Source organism: Triticum urartu, chromosome 5A (assembly GCF_056163025.1).
Source record: "Triticum urartu cultivar PI428250 chromosome 5A, HENAU_Tu73, whole genome shotgun sequence".
Taxonomy (NCBI): Eukaryota; Viridiplantae; Streptophyta; class Magnoliopsida; order Poales; family Poaceae; genus Triticum; species Triticum urartu.
The window spans coordinates 97530777-97546853 of NC_141877.1; the positions used below are offsets into that span (position 1 = coordinate 97530777).

At 46.0% G+C, this 16077-nt stretch overlaps 1 long non-coding RNA gene and 1 pseudogene across 3 annotated transcripts; one reads left to right on the forward strand and one right to left on the reverse strand.

The window, feature by feature from the left end:
* Positions 1 to 1651: 1651 nt before the first annotated feature.
* On the forward strand, positions 1652 to 5774 carry LOC125508031 (uncharacterized). Of its 3 annotated transcripts, none has more exons than XR_007283184.2 (3): positions 1652 to 4428; positions 5272 to 5439; positions 5592 to 5774. It is a non-coding gene; the product is annotated as an uncharacterized LOC125508031 (long non-coding RNA). The 3 variants fall into 3 exon arrangements; XR_007283185.2 differs by having other exon boundaries at positions 1652 to 4124; positions 4195 to 4428; positions 5272 to 5774; XR_007283183.2 differs by having other exon boundaries at positions 5272 to 5774.
* Positions 5775 to 7438: 1664 nt separating this feature from the next.
* On the reverse strand, positions 7439 to 8434 carry LOC125506814 (uncharacterized; annotated as a pseudogene).
* Positions 8435 to 16077: the final 7643 nt, after the last annotated feature.

Consider the following 16077-nt stretch of genomic DNA (forward strand, 5'->3'; position numbering starts at 1 on the left):
CAGCAAATATTCGGTGTATGCGAGATTACCGTCCTATCCCCAACCGACTAATATTACTGTGATGTAGGAAATTTGAAACGGGGGCTAAGTTTGTAAATTTCCTCGCATTTGAGACAAGAGCGCCGTGAAGACATGGTTCCCCCTTCCTCTCCACCTACATTTCCCCATTCGTACTCCGTGGGCGCCAAAACACCCTCTCCACCCCAGCCTCCTCCGTCCGCGACCCCGTCCACCGCCGTCCTCCTCCACCATGTCGGAGTTGATACCCCGACGCCACCATCCATTACAAGAGATTGACCTCTCTCATCCACGACTTTGGACCGGGATCCTTGCAACCCGTCCTCTCGCTTCATCCCCACCGTCGTCCACCTTGCCGGCGCCGCTCCTATGACGGTCTCGTCCATCGTGCCGCGCTGCCACCGTCTACCCTCCTAGATCTGCTTCCACGCCGCCGACAGCCATCGCTATCGCAGCACCGTCAAATTCTCAGCAGATGCATATACGGCGCCGCACCAGAGGTGGTACTCTTTCGTATCTTCTCAACTTATTTATCGCAGCAAGAAAATAGATCGCCATTGCTTTACTCTGATTTCTTGCCCATCAAATACTTGCTAGTTGAAAGCAAACATTGGTTGTGAAGTTGCCTTTGTCCAGTTTGCACCTTCAGATCCGCCATGGCACGCTCAACACTATAGTCCCAATACTTATGGTTTCCCCTTTTATATTTCACACTAGTTAAATCACAGTAGACTAAATTTCAAAATTGGGTCAGTCAATTTTTCAGAGCTCGCTGGAGTTCGCCGATGTGAACGAAGGGGCTCGGGTGGGGACGTTGGTTGTGGGGGGCGGTGGTGGGGCCTCGCCGAACGAAGAAAACTCGACGTGGGTGGGGCGGGGGGTGGGGGTGGGGTGGCGGAGGAACACAGGCGGTGGGGGCCAGTGGTCCGGCCGGCGGCCCATGCGGTGTTCTGTATGGGAAGAATCAGAGACGAGGAAGAAGAAGGGTTAGGAGACGTAGGATCTTCATCCAACTGTCTGAAATGGTCGACTGGCCCAAATGACAAAAGTCACGCGACTTGCATGCAGACATGCCTTTATATTAAGTACCATCATCGTACCTGCTTAGCACTGTTCCTGAATCCATCAAGCTAAACAACGTGCCACTAATAATTCCAAACTTGTTGCTCAAGTACGAATCTGATATGATGCTGATATTACTAAAACAGATCTATCTATCTATCTAATCTATATCTATCTATCTAGCTATCTATCTATCTATCTATCTATCTATCTATACCTCTACTAATTACAGACTCGCAAGAAATTACCATGTTAATCAGAAATTATGAGCAGTTAATCTGATGGGCCAGATTATTACAGTGTAGATTTAATTAAATTTTGCTCCGTTGCAAAAAAAGAACGCTTCAAAGCCCATGATTTTTTTGCATTTGTTGAAAAAATGAATCCATCTAAAACACCATTATATTATACTATTACTAATCCATCGATAATTCCCTCCCCTAACTAAAGCAAATCTTTAAATAAAAAAACCCTAAACCAATCTATATCTCTTTCATCCACGACAAAAAAAACTCTACCTGCTCATATACTGCAGCCGTATCCTTCCATCCATATAAAATCAAAAGGAAAATATCCATAGCGTCTTTCCTTCCGCCCCGAGCAGCCGCGCTGCTAGCGCTTGCGAACCCCGACGCCACCTCAATTCCTCCGCGTTCGGTGCGACGCCGGAGCATGCCTCGCATGCCGGCGAGCTGACCATCGAGCAGCAGCCACCGCGCCGCCCTCCTGCTTTGCCTTTTTCCCGTCCTTCCCTCCTCTCTCACCTCTCTCTGCCTCGCCTACACTGCGACACAGGGACGCCGCCGGCACGTGGAACGAGGCCGCCCCAACTGGATCCACATCGTCCTCCATCGCCTGCTCTCCGCCGTCCGTCCTCACCGCGAATCGGTCGTGCCGGTAGCCGTCGTTGCCAGATCCTAGCTTGGCCACCCGCTGAAAGATCCAGCGCCCTGCAACACTAACCTATGCTCCAATCTTTTCCCTGCCCAGCTCCAATCTTTGATCCGTCCATGTTTGAGGTAATGTGTACAGAGAACGAGATTGCCGAGCCAACTCAGCAGGGAAGTATCTATCTGTTACTGCTATTTCTGCAATTTTGTAAGCCAGATTTGTGCCAAGTGCATTGCATAATATATCTCTAAAGGTCATTGCTATTTCTATGATCTTCCATCAATTTTTATTACAACAGAAAATGGTCCTTATCACATATATAGTATGCACTGGACAACTGATATATATGATGGTTGCAATGGGCTGATGGCGCATCTACTCACACCTTGGACATTCATCGCAAGCAAGTATGTATCTTAAGTTCCATGATGCAGTTAACATTTAATCATATTAATATTATCTCTCTGATATCCCGGACACAGCATAGATTTTACAAGCAAAACTTTATCAAACTAGATTTGTTGCACCTGCACTGCATGTTGATGTAATTGGGCTGGACTAATTTTGTGTTTAAAGTTGTCCCTGATGTACGTACATTATTAGCTATCATGGAAACGACAAATAGCTGATGTTTGTCTATAGTTACTTCATGGTATGTTGCATATTCCTCTAAATTTGTGAGATTTGAGATAGTAGAAACAACACACCGTGATCTTCAGGCCTTGCCTGATGCTTCATTATTTGAGGACCATGCAATAAAATTTAATTTCCAGTTTATGTAGGATTATTAGTCATTTGATGCGGAAAGTTTTAGGATTTCAGTATGTGTTTAGTTACGCTCCTACAGTTTATGCAAGAAAATTAACAGAAAGGAATTGCATGAACTATTCTTTTTATTCATAAATATGAGGCATGTACAACTATTTTTCTCTATTGCGAAGAAAAACATTCCTTGCCCCAAACGAGCCAGCACACAAATAAGAGTGACTCCAAGCTTTTTTCAGAACTGAGTTAGTAGTTACGTTATCCGTAAGAGTATCTTAGGTTTTAAGTGACAATCTTCAAACTCTCTCTGCTTTATTAATTTACTTTTTATAAATAATATGAAGACTCAAATTTGAAAAATTAAACCAATAAGTGTATTTAGTGAAGTCAGAGGTCTGTTTGGAATGTTCTTAGTGCAAGTCTGACAATACAGTCATGCTTCTTCTATTTACTTTCAGTTCTAAATACATTTGTGATTTTCTATATGCTGTACTACTAAACTGGGTGTGCTAAACCAAACATATAGTATATGAAAAGGATTCTAAAATGTGAGCTTATATTGACAACTCTTGAAAATATATGGTTGTTTTACTGTTTTTGCCATGAACTTGGGGAGCTTGGGATGGAGTATGGTGTCAATGATCGGTATATACCAGAACAATATTTTTGTGATATTGTATATACTAACTTAGTGATAATGGAGTATATACAACATTTTTTCCATGGACTCTACCGCATTTTTGAACTGGTTAGAATAGCTGATGCCTTTTTTATCTTCCTTGTGGTATATGCTACCATCAAAGGGAGTATATAAGGTACTAATTTCAAGTATATACTATTGTACTATATTTTGTCTATATACATCTACAACCAAGTAGTATGTACACTGCTCTTTGTGCACGGCAGTATATACATCATTTTTTGTAAGGCAATATATAATACCTTTTTTTGTGAACCAGTATACTACTTTATTTTAGTCAGTATATACATAATTTTTGGTCGATATATACTACTTTTCTGTAGTCGGCATATACTACTGTTCGTGATATAGTAAAGGGTAAAGCAGCGTGCACATGACACGCAGCAGCCGTTGTCGACTATACGGTGGTGCCGCTGCATCGATCTATCAGTGCATGTCACGCCACCACCGTTTCTTATTGCTGCCGTTGTCGATGAGATTGGTGGTGCCGTCACATGGATCGATCAGTGCACACCATGCTGCCATGTTGTCGACGAGATGGTGGTGCCGTCTTATCCACGAACAGTTCACCTACTCATTATCGTCGCATCCGCTATGTGACTAGCTGCGTCAATGGCTTTGTGCCTCGAACCAGATTGCTTTCATGCAAAGCCTGTCATGTTTGCCTCTTAATGACAACATCCGCTAAGTCAGTTCTCTCTCACTCTCACGCTCTCTCTCTCTCTACTATTGCAACTAACTGCGATGATCTTCTCCAGGTTTTTTGGGCTAGATACTGAGATGGCACCACTGCGTTGCTGAAGTTAAACCCTGTTTATTGGGACGTACAAGCCGGCGGCAAGCACACATGGCGGCCGGAGACAGGCCATGTTTTTCCAATGACTGCTGCTAGGATTGATGTCCTATTGCAGGAGAAACAATGGCAACTGTCGCATCGTTTTGTCCAGCGATGATATCATCCTTGTCTATTATTTTGTTGACAATCACCACAGGTTCTCGCTCTTTCTTAATAGATTTATATTTTGATCTCTGTAGCTTTTTATGGATGAAAGTAACTATGTACATGCGTGCCTCATCTATGCATTTTACCACTGCTATTTTCTTAAAGATGGTAACATTGTCCATCAGATATTTTTCTTAGTTTCTTTCCAAGATAATTGGTGTGGTTGTTTGCTATCTAGTGCAAATATTTTGCTCCTGAGCTTCAGTTTTTTTTTTCAAAACAAATCAAATCTCTCCTTTAAAACTCAAAAAAATCCTTAAATTTCCATACATGTAAATGTCAATTATGTATATGTAGCATTAGATTATACAAAAATAATACTTATCTCTGGATCTGAAATAGCAAACAGTAAATAAAAGTGATGTACGCATTGGTCTTTCCGTGTGACATACAAAAAAAGGATTTTATAATAACATTTAAAGGTAGACAGTACAAATCAACATGTACAATTTTTCTGAAACTTCAAGAACGCACATTTTCTTTCTTATTTTGAACCGATCTCAACGGAGCCATTCAGGGTTTCCATGCAATATCATGATATATTAATATCACAGAGTTCTAGATCGTGGACTTGGCAAGCACACAAGATTTTGAATCACACCGTTAATAAAGGAGAAAGATAGTATTTTTTGTGATGAAAATATAATTATAATTTTTAGAGTAAGGCATGTTAAATAATAAACTGGGACGTTCTGAGATCCAATTAGTCAATACACATATGAAAAAACTGGTGAGTACTGTCATATTGTAGATGCACGTGTTCGATTTTACATTTTAAATTAATTGCATAAATTGTGTATCACTAAGTCTAGAGAAATCTTTCAATGTGTAGGCACTCAATTCACGAGCCAAACATTGATGTGGGCTACCATGGGGGCTAGGAAGCAGCATCAGCTTGAAGCTAACTTAAAATTAACTCTAATGAGCATTTGGTCTTTATTCTGTCTCGATACAAACACATCAACGTGTGGGCTACCATCCATTGATGCGCAGAGACCAGGTTACGATGGCAACATTTAGGCCAATTTTTTATCTACCGATCGATCTACAATTTCCTTTTTCTATTTAGAGTTGATCTCTATTTTCTCTTTTTCTGTTCATGCTTGTGGCAAAATTGGAGATATTCATGTCTCACGGGTGTTGTTGCTGCAGCCCATTCATGGCGAGGATACATGGCTGATGGCCCACAGATCCTTAGGGGATGAAAGGATCCCCACATGACTACAGGAATAGCACTAAATAAATTGTGTACTAACTAGAGCAATGATATATTTCATAGGTCTAGGATATATATGTGAAATAACAATTTACTTCATATAACTACTAGCCTGACAAGTATTTGGCATTCTGTCTTTTTAATAAAGTAGCTGATTTTTCTACAATAATTCCATGTTCATATGTCGTCAATAGGAAACAATGTCATTGATCGACCAGAGTATATAGGGATTTATATCATCCTGATATATATTTCTACAAGCAGTTTATACGAGCCTCAAAACACTGATTATCAATAAATCTTCCCTTTTTGGGGCTCTTATATTTTCTTGCTGCAGAATTCTACGTTATGGAATGTTTTGTTGGGGCACGTCCAATATATGTACAAGCAAGGTTAATGAAAAGAAAATAAAATCAAAACTGTTAGAATAAATTCTTTGGATCCTTTTTTGTAACTTAAATTCAACTAATCAATCACTCCTTTCGGCCACGTATGTTCTCTTGCTTCAAATTTCTATATTATGTAATGAGTTCATCACTGAAAACAATTATTAAAAAATGGTCCATCGGGCACATATCCGATATACATAGAAGCAAGGATAATGAAATAAAATAAAGTCGAAAGTGTTAAAATAATTTTTTCAATCCTTTTATGTCACTTAGAATACAACTAATAAAAAAAATGAGACATGTTATATGTGCTTGGGACTTGCACTGGATGGATGGGTGTTTCACTTTTTCCCATTCATGCTATGTTTTCATGCAACAAAATAAATACATACAACTTATTGACTAGCCGTGCATTCGGGTTGACGACTAGTCTCTACTCCTAATGTCTCAGTTGGTAGGTCGCGTTTCGGGTTTTATTTTCGTCCCACCTCACCCGGTCTTTTTTGGTACTTCTTTGGTACTTGTTCCCACCTTTCGTCAGCCGAGACGGTTTATTTTCGTACTCCCTCCCACCTTCCAGGTAGTTCCCTCCACGCAAAAAAAATCGAACCAACCAATCTCTACTCCTAATGAAGCAGTTGGTAGCCTCGTATGGTTTATTTTCGTCCCACCTACCATGGTTTTATTTGGTACCTGCTCCCACCTCCCAATTTTGTCGGTTTTTTTTCGTCGGTTTTTTATTCGCCCCTCTCCCACTGGCCGGACAAACCCAACGTTTATTTGGTAATACAATGAATTCACATATGGTGATTGATTTCTTCTTTGGTAACCCAACTAACGGATGGTAATCAATCTTCAAATATGAAAACCAAACATACAAGGCAACAATTAATTCATTTTTTTCTGACCGGTTATTTTTCGTCTCCCCTCCCACATACCTTTTCGCTTCACCGCCCACATAAACCCATCGGATTAGTTACCATATGAAAGAATTAATCACAATCAATCAAGCATTGATGGGATATTTCCTTACATTGATGTGATTTTCATTTCTTATCATGAATCATACACGTCAAAAAAAGGTACAGCGTGCGAGTATCGTGGGCACATGCCCTACAAATCCGAAAATGCCTATAAAAATTAAATCAGAATCAATCAAGCATTGCTGGTATATTTTACTTGTTTTGATTGGATTTTTGTACACGGTACCATTAACTCGATCCTCCCACCGCTGCCCTCCTCACGAGCCTGGACGGCCGATCCTCTCACGTCTACCCTCATGTGTCCTCGCGCCGCCATCATCTTCTTCTCTCCAATCTCCTTGACTAGGAGGACTCCTCTGTGCCCCAGGCCCTGGCCGACGCCGGCGACTCCTCGGTACTCCACCCGCGCCATCACATCCGACACAGGCGAAACTCCAGCTGATGCCACGGGATCCACATCCTACGCTCGTCGGCCATCTTCCACTCCGGCTGCTGCGTGGTGCCGCCGCTGTGGGAGGCAACCTGGCAGGGGCAGACGTAGCCGTCCTCGTGCAGCCTGACCCATGCGTCTAGCTCGGCGGCGAAGTAGCCTCGGCCTCTGAAAGGTAGCATCCACTCCCCATGGCGCCTCCACTTGCAGCTCCTGGTGTCGACGGAGTACGTGCCGCAGACCGCCCTGCTCCACGAGGACACGAATATGGTGCGCCCGTCCGGGTGCAGCGCGTAGGAGAAGATCATCTCGTCCTTGGTGAAGGGCGTTGGCATGCTTTTCCAGGACCAGTAGGTGGGCAGCAGGTCGTCGTCTTCCGTCGTCGGTGGCTTCGCCATCGCCTCAAAGGACACAGGCCGCTCCATGAAGTGGAAGGCGAACACGTACAGCGCGTCGCCGGCGCCGGAGGTCAGGAAGGTATTGGAGCCACAAAGCAGTGCGTCTCGAACGGGAGGGCCGACGGGCAGTCCGGCGGTGTCAGTGTCGTAGAAGAGGGTTCCGGCGTGTATGTTGCTCGTGGCGATGATGTTGCTGCCCAGGGCTGCGAACTACATGGCACGGCCACGCTCAGGTGACACTAGCCGAAGGACAGGGGGGGGGCACTGAGGTCGGGACTGTCGGCATCGATCTTGCGGATGGTGAAGCCCTTGTGCCAGTCGTCTAGAACCAGATAGAGGCTCTTCTCCTTGTTGCCGCTGCGGTCGTGGTAGTAGTTGGGCTCATCCTCCTCGCCCCTGCCTTCTTTGCTTAGACATCCCGCCCCCGACTGACTGAATTCTGAAGTATATACCAGAAAAACACGTACGCAGACGAAAACACTCGAATAGATTGGACGTAGCTGGCTAACCACGGTTGATGTGGTATCGATCTACTAGAAGCAACACGGATACGCGCAAGCAATTGATACACACGGGCATGCCTCGTGCCCGCTGATCTTTCTATTGGTCTCTGGGTGTACTGTTTATAGGGGTGCAGGGTAATACGTATATATAGCTATAGCTAGGACTTGCAACATAACCGATTCGGGACGGAACTACTGATCCTACTTGGTGATGGATTCCTGCACAAGCCAGACATGAGACGTGCTTTTTTTTTTCTTGAGGGAAACGCCTCCACCGCCGCCGCCAGCGCGGAACCCTAGGGCAGGGCGCTAGGATCCCCAAAGCAGGGCGGGCAGCGAGGAGCGGCGCAAGGAGGCCGTGTCGGTCGTTCCCGCCACCAGCGCTAAACCCCAGGTATTTACGTTCCGTGTCCTTCCCGCACTCTACGCTGATACATCAGCGAGGAGCTGACGGTGGAAATGCTACTCCTCCCCGAACTCTATGATGCTTGATTTGATCTCGTGGAATGGTGCCATGACGGTGGGCAAGGCTATTGAGTTTGCTCCTAACGCCGGCTTGGGCGATGGGTGGGACGAATGCGAGCAGCGGCCAACGGCGGACATGGACTCAAGCCAGCATAGGTCCACGGCGGTAGAGGAGAGACACCACCCACCACCCATCGATGCAGTAAGGAGTGTGGTGTTCTACAGTATGGTAATTGGTAAAAGTTTTTGGTCCTATAATATCAGAGAGAGAGAGCATATTACATAAAAATAACGCTGAGAATTTAGATGCATTGTTTGTCACGGAGCTGTGACTGGCCAATTTACATGAAATTGATTCCCTTAGTTGTGGTGGCAAATATAATACACCTAATCCATATTGTTATGCACTAGCGTGTGTGTGTGAGATAGATGGATTATGGTCTCATACCCAATAAGATGGATATGTGCGTGTGTTAGAGAGAGAGAGAGGGGGGAGAGGGGGAGAGACAGTGGAGAAGAGGGACGGAAAGAGTGTGTGTGTGTGAGGATTTGATGGTAAAAAGATCGCCAATGTCACTTGATATGTATGAGAATATTAAATGTAATATTAACATGATTAATATTAAACTCTTAAAGTTATGGAAATGTTACCCGTTGCAACGCACGGGCGTTCTTCTAGTAACATTTAATTGGTCGGCTAATGTTCCTACTTTACTTTTGAAAAAGCACGTGCACCACATATAGAGAGACAACAGGGAGTTTCTTTCTTAGTGCGTTCTGGTTCATCATGTGTGGGCACTGCGCAATGAACATTTTATTATCCAAAATCTGCTTGCTCTTCTTTAGCATGTTTCGTTCTTTTTTAATAAGTACTCTCTCCGTTCCTAAATACAAGTCTTTGTATAGATTCCACCATGGACTACATATGGAGCAAAATGAGTGAATCTACACTCTAAAATGTATCTGGATACATCTGTATGTGATCCATAGTGGAAATCTCTACCAAGACATATATTTTGGAATGAAGGGAGTATGATAGTAGTACAGCATGTTCCTTGTAGTGAAGATGAGCAGGGACATTTGCAGTGTAGAGGTCTATACGGTCGGTTGTGATGGACACTTTGAACTCTTCAGGCCTCTTTGATTCGTAGGATTTTGTAAACATGGGAATAGGATTTGTAGTGGCCTGCCCACTTGAATCATATAAGAATAGCAAGGAAATGCGGGGAGCTATGTCGCCTTTGAGAGTTACACTGATATTAACAGTACCACACCTTCAGTTAAAGAGAGCTGGTATCCGAAGCCTTTCTAGCCATACCGGCAATACTAGCACATATATTCCAGCAAGTTCCACTTTGCTGATTTTACTCTGATGCTTACGGTTTTCTCGTTATATGTACACTATGATCTGTGTATAACTGCTTTGTGTCGCACTAGCAGCAGTCCACTCTTGAAGCTAAACACTGCAATGACTTACAAAATTGGCACCAAGGCATTGAGTGCCATTCTGGATGCAATGAAACTCATACGCTCCCCACCTGTTGATTCTTGTTCAGAATATGATCCTAATGACTATTCTAACCTCGAGGAGTCAAAGGCAGATGGCCTGTCCTGTTCACCCATCAAGGTGTCTATTCTAATTTGGCAAGATTTTATTGATTGTGCGTATCTTGCATATGTTGTCTTGCATTTCTTCTACTTTGTTGCACCGCCATCTGCTTAGTTTACTCATCATATATGTCGAGATGCCATGCCCATCCATTATCAATACATATTCCATCTGTCATCATACCATGTTTTTCCACTAAAATGTTGTTCTTGTGCATTAGACATCAAAAAGGAAGAGGGTGATTGCCGAACCTGAAGGAGCACCAGCAAAGTCCTTGAAAAATATGGTTGTGCCGGAGAAATCAGACAGCACCCCACTTATATTGGTTGTACAACCAGTGACACAAAATGTAGGACCGACTCCAGCAGACTGTACCCATACTTCACTGGCCACACCACTAGCCCCACCACACAGGACCTCCACTCCAGCAAAAGGTATGCCGATTTCAGTTGCCATAGCACCAGCCGTACCATAGAAAAATCCCACTCCAGCAAAAAGTACAGCAAGTCCACCAGCCGAAGACCTAATCCCAACTGCAGAGACGGCCAAATCGTGCAGATTGGAACCCCATTCGAGTTATCCCCAGTTTAAAAGGCAATGCTTTCAATGTTGTTAGGGACTACGTGCATATATTCTCATCATGGGAAGATTATAGTGAAGACAAACACCATTTTCACATCTTCCTGCCCCACTTACGTGTAAGTGCTATTATTCATGGTGATTATTTTCCTATTTTCTGCTGATTGAACACATCAATGGTTTACAATAAATTGTTGTAAGTAGGCGAGGGTCAATCTGGATAGTCATGATGAGCAAAGCTTGCTTGCGCTTTTCAAGGAAGCATTGCAGCAGTATATCGGTGTTACCTGAGGAAATCACACTTTGATGGCAAGTCTATAAACGAATTTCTGGTGAAGTCTCATGTGCTAAATTTAGAAGACATTGAATGGAAAACCCTTGTTATGCACTGGTCTCGTTCCAAGGATGAGGTACTGTCTATGATATCGCATGACAATTTGAACTTCTACTTTTCTGCATGTGCCTTACGGATCTTTTTTGCAGGAAATCTGCTCGAAAAGGAATTCCGGTTTGAAAAGAACGATAGGATATCGCAAATATGCTGCCCGCTGCTTTGCTCTTGTTAGTACCTGTTGTCCTGTATCACTGTACTTGCATACATACCTGGTTCATTATGTGACAGCAGTATGCATGATAGCTTGCTTATCAATTGTTCGCTTCAAATTATCTGATTTGTATGAATGGTTACATTAGTGTAGAATATATCCAATGCCAACGGATTTTTTTAGCTTTGTAAGTACCTGCTGTCCTTTATCAGTGTACTTATATTGACAGGTAGTTGTTCATGTATCATCGCTCTGCAGCTTATTTTCCTTTGCCCTCCATTTTCTACACATAATATCTATATTTACTCTTACCATAAGGTTGGATAACACTGATGGTACTGAAAAAGTTTAGCTCTGCATTGCTCTTGGTTGTACCTTTTGCTTGTATCGTTGTACTTACATTTATAGCTACTTGGTTATGTAGCATCACTCTTCATCTTATCTTAAATATTCTTCATTTTTTCTTATATTGTCACATCTATATTTGCTCTTAACAAAATATAGAATAAAGGCAATGGTTATGAAGAAGATTCTGTGGTAAACTTCTTGAATTGGCCCCCCACCATCAGCATGGACAAGGGCTTTATAGAGCCTGCCTTCACCAATAATGTAAGTTTGTCCTTCTCAAGCCTTCAAACTTTGTTGTCTATATTTGGTTAGGCATGACTGCAACAGCTGTTTATTTTTGGTGTTTGCATCAAATTGCATGTTTAAAGTTTATTATGTACTTCATAAACAAAAGTTTGTCCTTCTCAATTTAAGTTTTCAATTGTACAACCAAGTTCCTTCTTCATACCATGTAAATTAAACTATACAGAGCAAGTGATCTTATTTTGCCAATCTGAAATGGGATAAATTGACAGCACACTAACCATTGATACTTATGAGTTCTTGATCTGTAATCTAGTTGTGTCATGAAGCTGCCAACCCCTTCACAATGTCATTTCCTGCCATGTCTTGACCTGAACAATACCATATTGTGTTAATGCTATTTTAAACTGTGTCACTTTATCCGTCAGTAAGAAATATGATGAATTGTCAGCACTGATACTTATAGAGAAGGACCGATTTGGAAACTCGGGATGAGGTAACCTGTGCTAATACCTCTGCTATCTTCAAGAATGCTTGGTGGCAGTATCGGAATTACTTGAAGAAAACGTACTTCACTGACAAATAAACTCATCAAATTCCCTTACGTTCTCCTGAGACACATTTACTGGACGATGACTGGGAACGCCTTGTTCTATACTGGTCCAGAACCAAGAATGTGGTAAGGTCTATGAGCTCATTTTCTATTTTTTTAAGTATTATATTCTTGCGTCTTACTGTACTCTGTTCATGTAGAACAAGTGCCTAAACCTAAAGAACAACTATTCTAATTTAAGATTCCATTGCTATCATAGTTCAAAAAAGCGCTAGGCGTTAATTGTGCATTTTGCCACCGCCTTGCGCTTTACTGACCAAAGCGCATGCTTATGCGCAGTTATGCACAGATTAAGCATAGTTATGCGCAATGCGTTTTGCCAACGCCTAGAGCCTAGGCGCGCTTAAGCGCTCGCTTAGGCACACCTTTTTTAACTATGATTGCTATCATGCATACTGCTTTGCTCTTGTATCACTGTATTTACTCATACAAACTTATTTTTAAATTGAAGGATCCAATCGAAACTCCAATGGCACAACAGGTATGTTCACATATGTTTCTCTAACAGGTTTGCTCTTATCAATAGCTCTGTTGATTTCAATTTCAATTGTGTATATAGTTGACTTCTCATATCATGCTGTCGGATTTCGGGTTCCGGCAGACCCTTGAGGTTCGAACACCGGGGTGCGCGCGGAGATTTCGCCTCCTACCTACCTGCACCCCTCCGCCTTGCTAAGATCTAAACTATGGAAGGAACAACACAAGAGACACAGGGTTTATACTGGTTCGGGCCACCGTTGTGGTGTAATACCCTACTCCAGTGTGTGGTGTGGTGGATTGCCTCTTGGGCTGATGATGATGGACAATACAAGGAAGAACAGCCTCGCGAGGGTCTGTTCTTGGCTGGGGCGATGAACTGCTGGGAGAAGCTCAGTCGCCTTTCTCTCTCTCTCTCTCTCTCTCTCTCTTTCTGATCGAAACCTCTCTCTTTCCTTCCAACCCCTCAACCCCCTTTGCTCTGTGGGTGGCTGGTCCTATTTATAGAGGCCCTGGTCCTCTTCCCAAATATTGAGCGGGAAGGGAGCCAACAATGGCGGGCTAATTTGAAGGGGGACAGCTAGTACTAGCTACCCTGACAAAAGTAGTCTTCGCTTGCACAAAGCTCTGGTGATGACGCCGTCTTGGGCTCCACGGTGACCTCCGTCTCGTAGTCCTCCTGGTCTTGGTCTCGTTGCACTGAAATGGCAACCTTTGCCTGATGCCTCGATACTCCGCGGCTGCGCTTACCCCCTTTGCACCAAAGAGGAAAGGAGGACACTGCGCGGGCTGGCACCCGCCTGGCGCCCTTGGTCGTCATGGCTTGCGTCATGGGCACCTCGTGAGGTACCCCTCCTTGATCTCTCCGCCTCCTCGTGAGCCAGCCTGACGAGGCCGTGCCTGAGGAAGCTCCGCGTCGTCCGCCCCGCGAGGCTTGGCCCCTCGCGAGGGTCTTGGGTTTGTGTTGGTGAAGATGGGCCGCGCTGGGCCCCCTTTTGAGCCACGCCGTAGGCCGCAGGCAGGCAAGTCTAGGGACCCCCGTTCCCAGAATGCCGACAGTAGCCCCCGGGCCCAAGGCGCGCCCGGACTTGGCCGTGCAGGATGGCGGAAGGGCAAGAGCGAAGCGTCGCGGGCCCTAACAGCCTGCGGCCTTGGGCGCCGCGTGGCGGTTGGTTGGACGTGGGCGTCTCCACTTCCCCATGGCGCCTCGGCAACTGCACGGATTGGACAAGTCCCTGCATGCAAAGTGGGTCATGATTACCTGCAATCGTGGAGGTAGGCGGTTGGCCTTTGCCGGCCATAAGTACGGAACAGCGCGTGCCCTTCCAGTCCATCCCTCCTTGCTTCTCCTTCTTCCCGATCCTTGCTCCGTCTTGCTGCGATGGCTCCGATCCGCCGGTTCTCGACGGCGGAGAAGGGAAAGGCTCCCCGAGGGGAACCAGACCCACTCCCGCCGAAGAAACGGCTCGCCCCCCGTGGCCCGGACGAGGGGGCCCTTCAGGTGGTGTCGAGGCCTTGGTGCGAGCGGGTGCCGCCGGGGTTCCCGCTCCCATTGTACGCCCACGTCGAGGGCCCTGAAGGAGCTGATGCTAACCGCCACGGGCGGCGCCGCCGTCAGCGCCGGCGGGTCACGAAGGTGTGGGTCATCCCCCCTGGGGTCCACACCGAGGACTCCTCCCGAGAGTTCGTGCTTCATGTCGCCATTCCTCTTCAGTCTTGGATCCGCCTTCCTCCCTTCTTCGCCTCCATCACCCCGCAGGCGGAGCCCCTGGAGCTCTGGCTGCAGCACGCCGGCTGCAGCACCCTCGCGACCGAGGCAGAGGTCGCGGTCGTTGCCCCGGGCGAGGTCTTCATGACTCGGGGCTGGAGAGAGATCGCCCGGGTTTGCAGGATAAGGGGCGTCTTCGCGGTCCACTTGGATTACGACAGTGCTTCGGTGATGCTCTTCAAGGTCTTCGGTGCGAGCGGGCGCCGGCTGGAGTGCTGCTCCGGGGAAGGTGGCCAGGACCCTGCCGCAACGAGGACTGGGCCCGCCAACCGCTCCTTGGCGGCTCCTCAGGCGGTGGAGGCGTCGGAGGTTCCAGCGACTCCGGCGAGCTCTTCGCGACTCCAGAGACGAGCGACGACAGCTACGAGCCCCCGAGCCGGCGCCGCTCCTGGAGCAGGGCGGGCTCGTCAGGCCGCCGCCGACTCTGATCTGGATGGGGTTGGCGTCGGTGCTTGACGGCCCACTGTTGATGATGGCGTCTTTTGCAGGGACGCTTGTAGTTTGTGTCCCTTTAAGATCTGTTCCCTGCGAGGAATCAAAAACGCGTCCCGTGGGGGCTTGTAAGGTGCCTGTGATCCTGTTTTGTTAATATAACCCTTGTCGTAGAATTGTGCGAGTTTCTCATTCCGTCTTAGCTCAGTCCTCCCTTTCGGACCTCACGAGGGCTTGGTGCTCTGCGCCGACAGGTCCCAGTCCCAAGGCGGCTTCAGCCGTCGCTGGTATGCCAGGTCGCGATGCCGTGGTCAAGGCCAGGAGGTGAGCGACCCGGAGTCCGGTAAGAGCCCCTGAGTCGCGATGCTCAGGAGGTCCCCTTTGGCGCCCAAGCAGCCGTCGTTTGGTGAGAAAGGAGAGCGGCGTCGCTAACACGGGATAACATTAGGTGCGGGGATGGTGCCACGGTAGCTGGCGCTTTCGGGTGATGACTTATCTCGAGGATCAGGGGCCGCTCCCTGGTGTGTTGCCGGGGCCGTGCATCGGCAGGCGCGAGGTTGCTCGGCGAGGTCCTCGTGTGTCTCTCCCCTCTCGCCTTTGCTCCCCTTTCTGCTCTACGTCCTCGGGTCTCGGCCCTCGA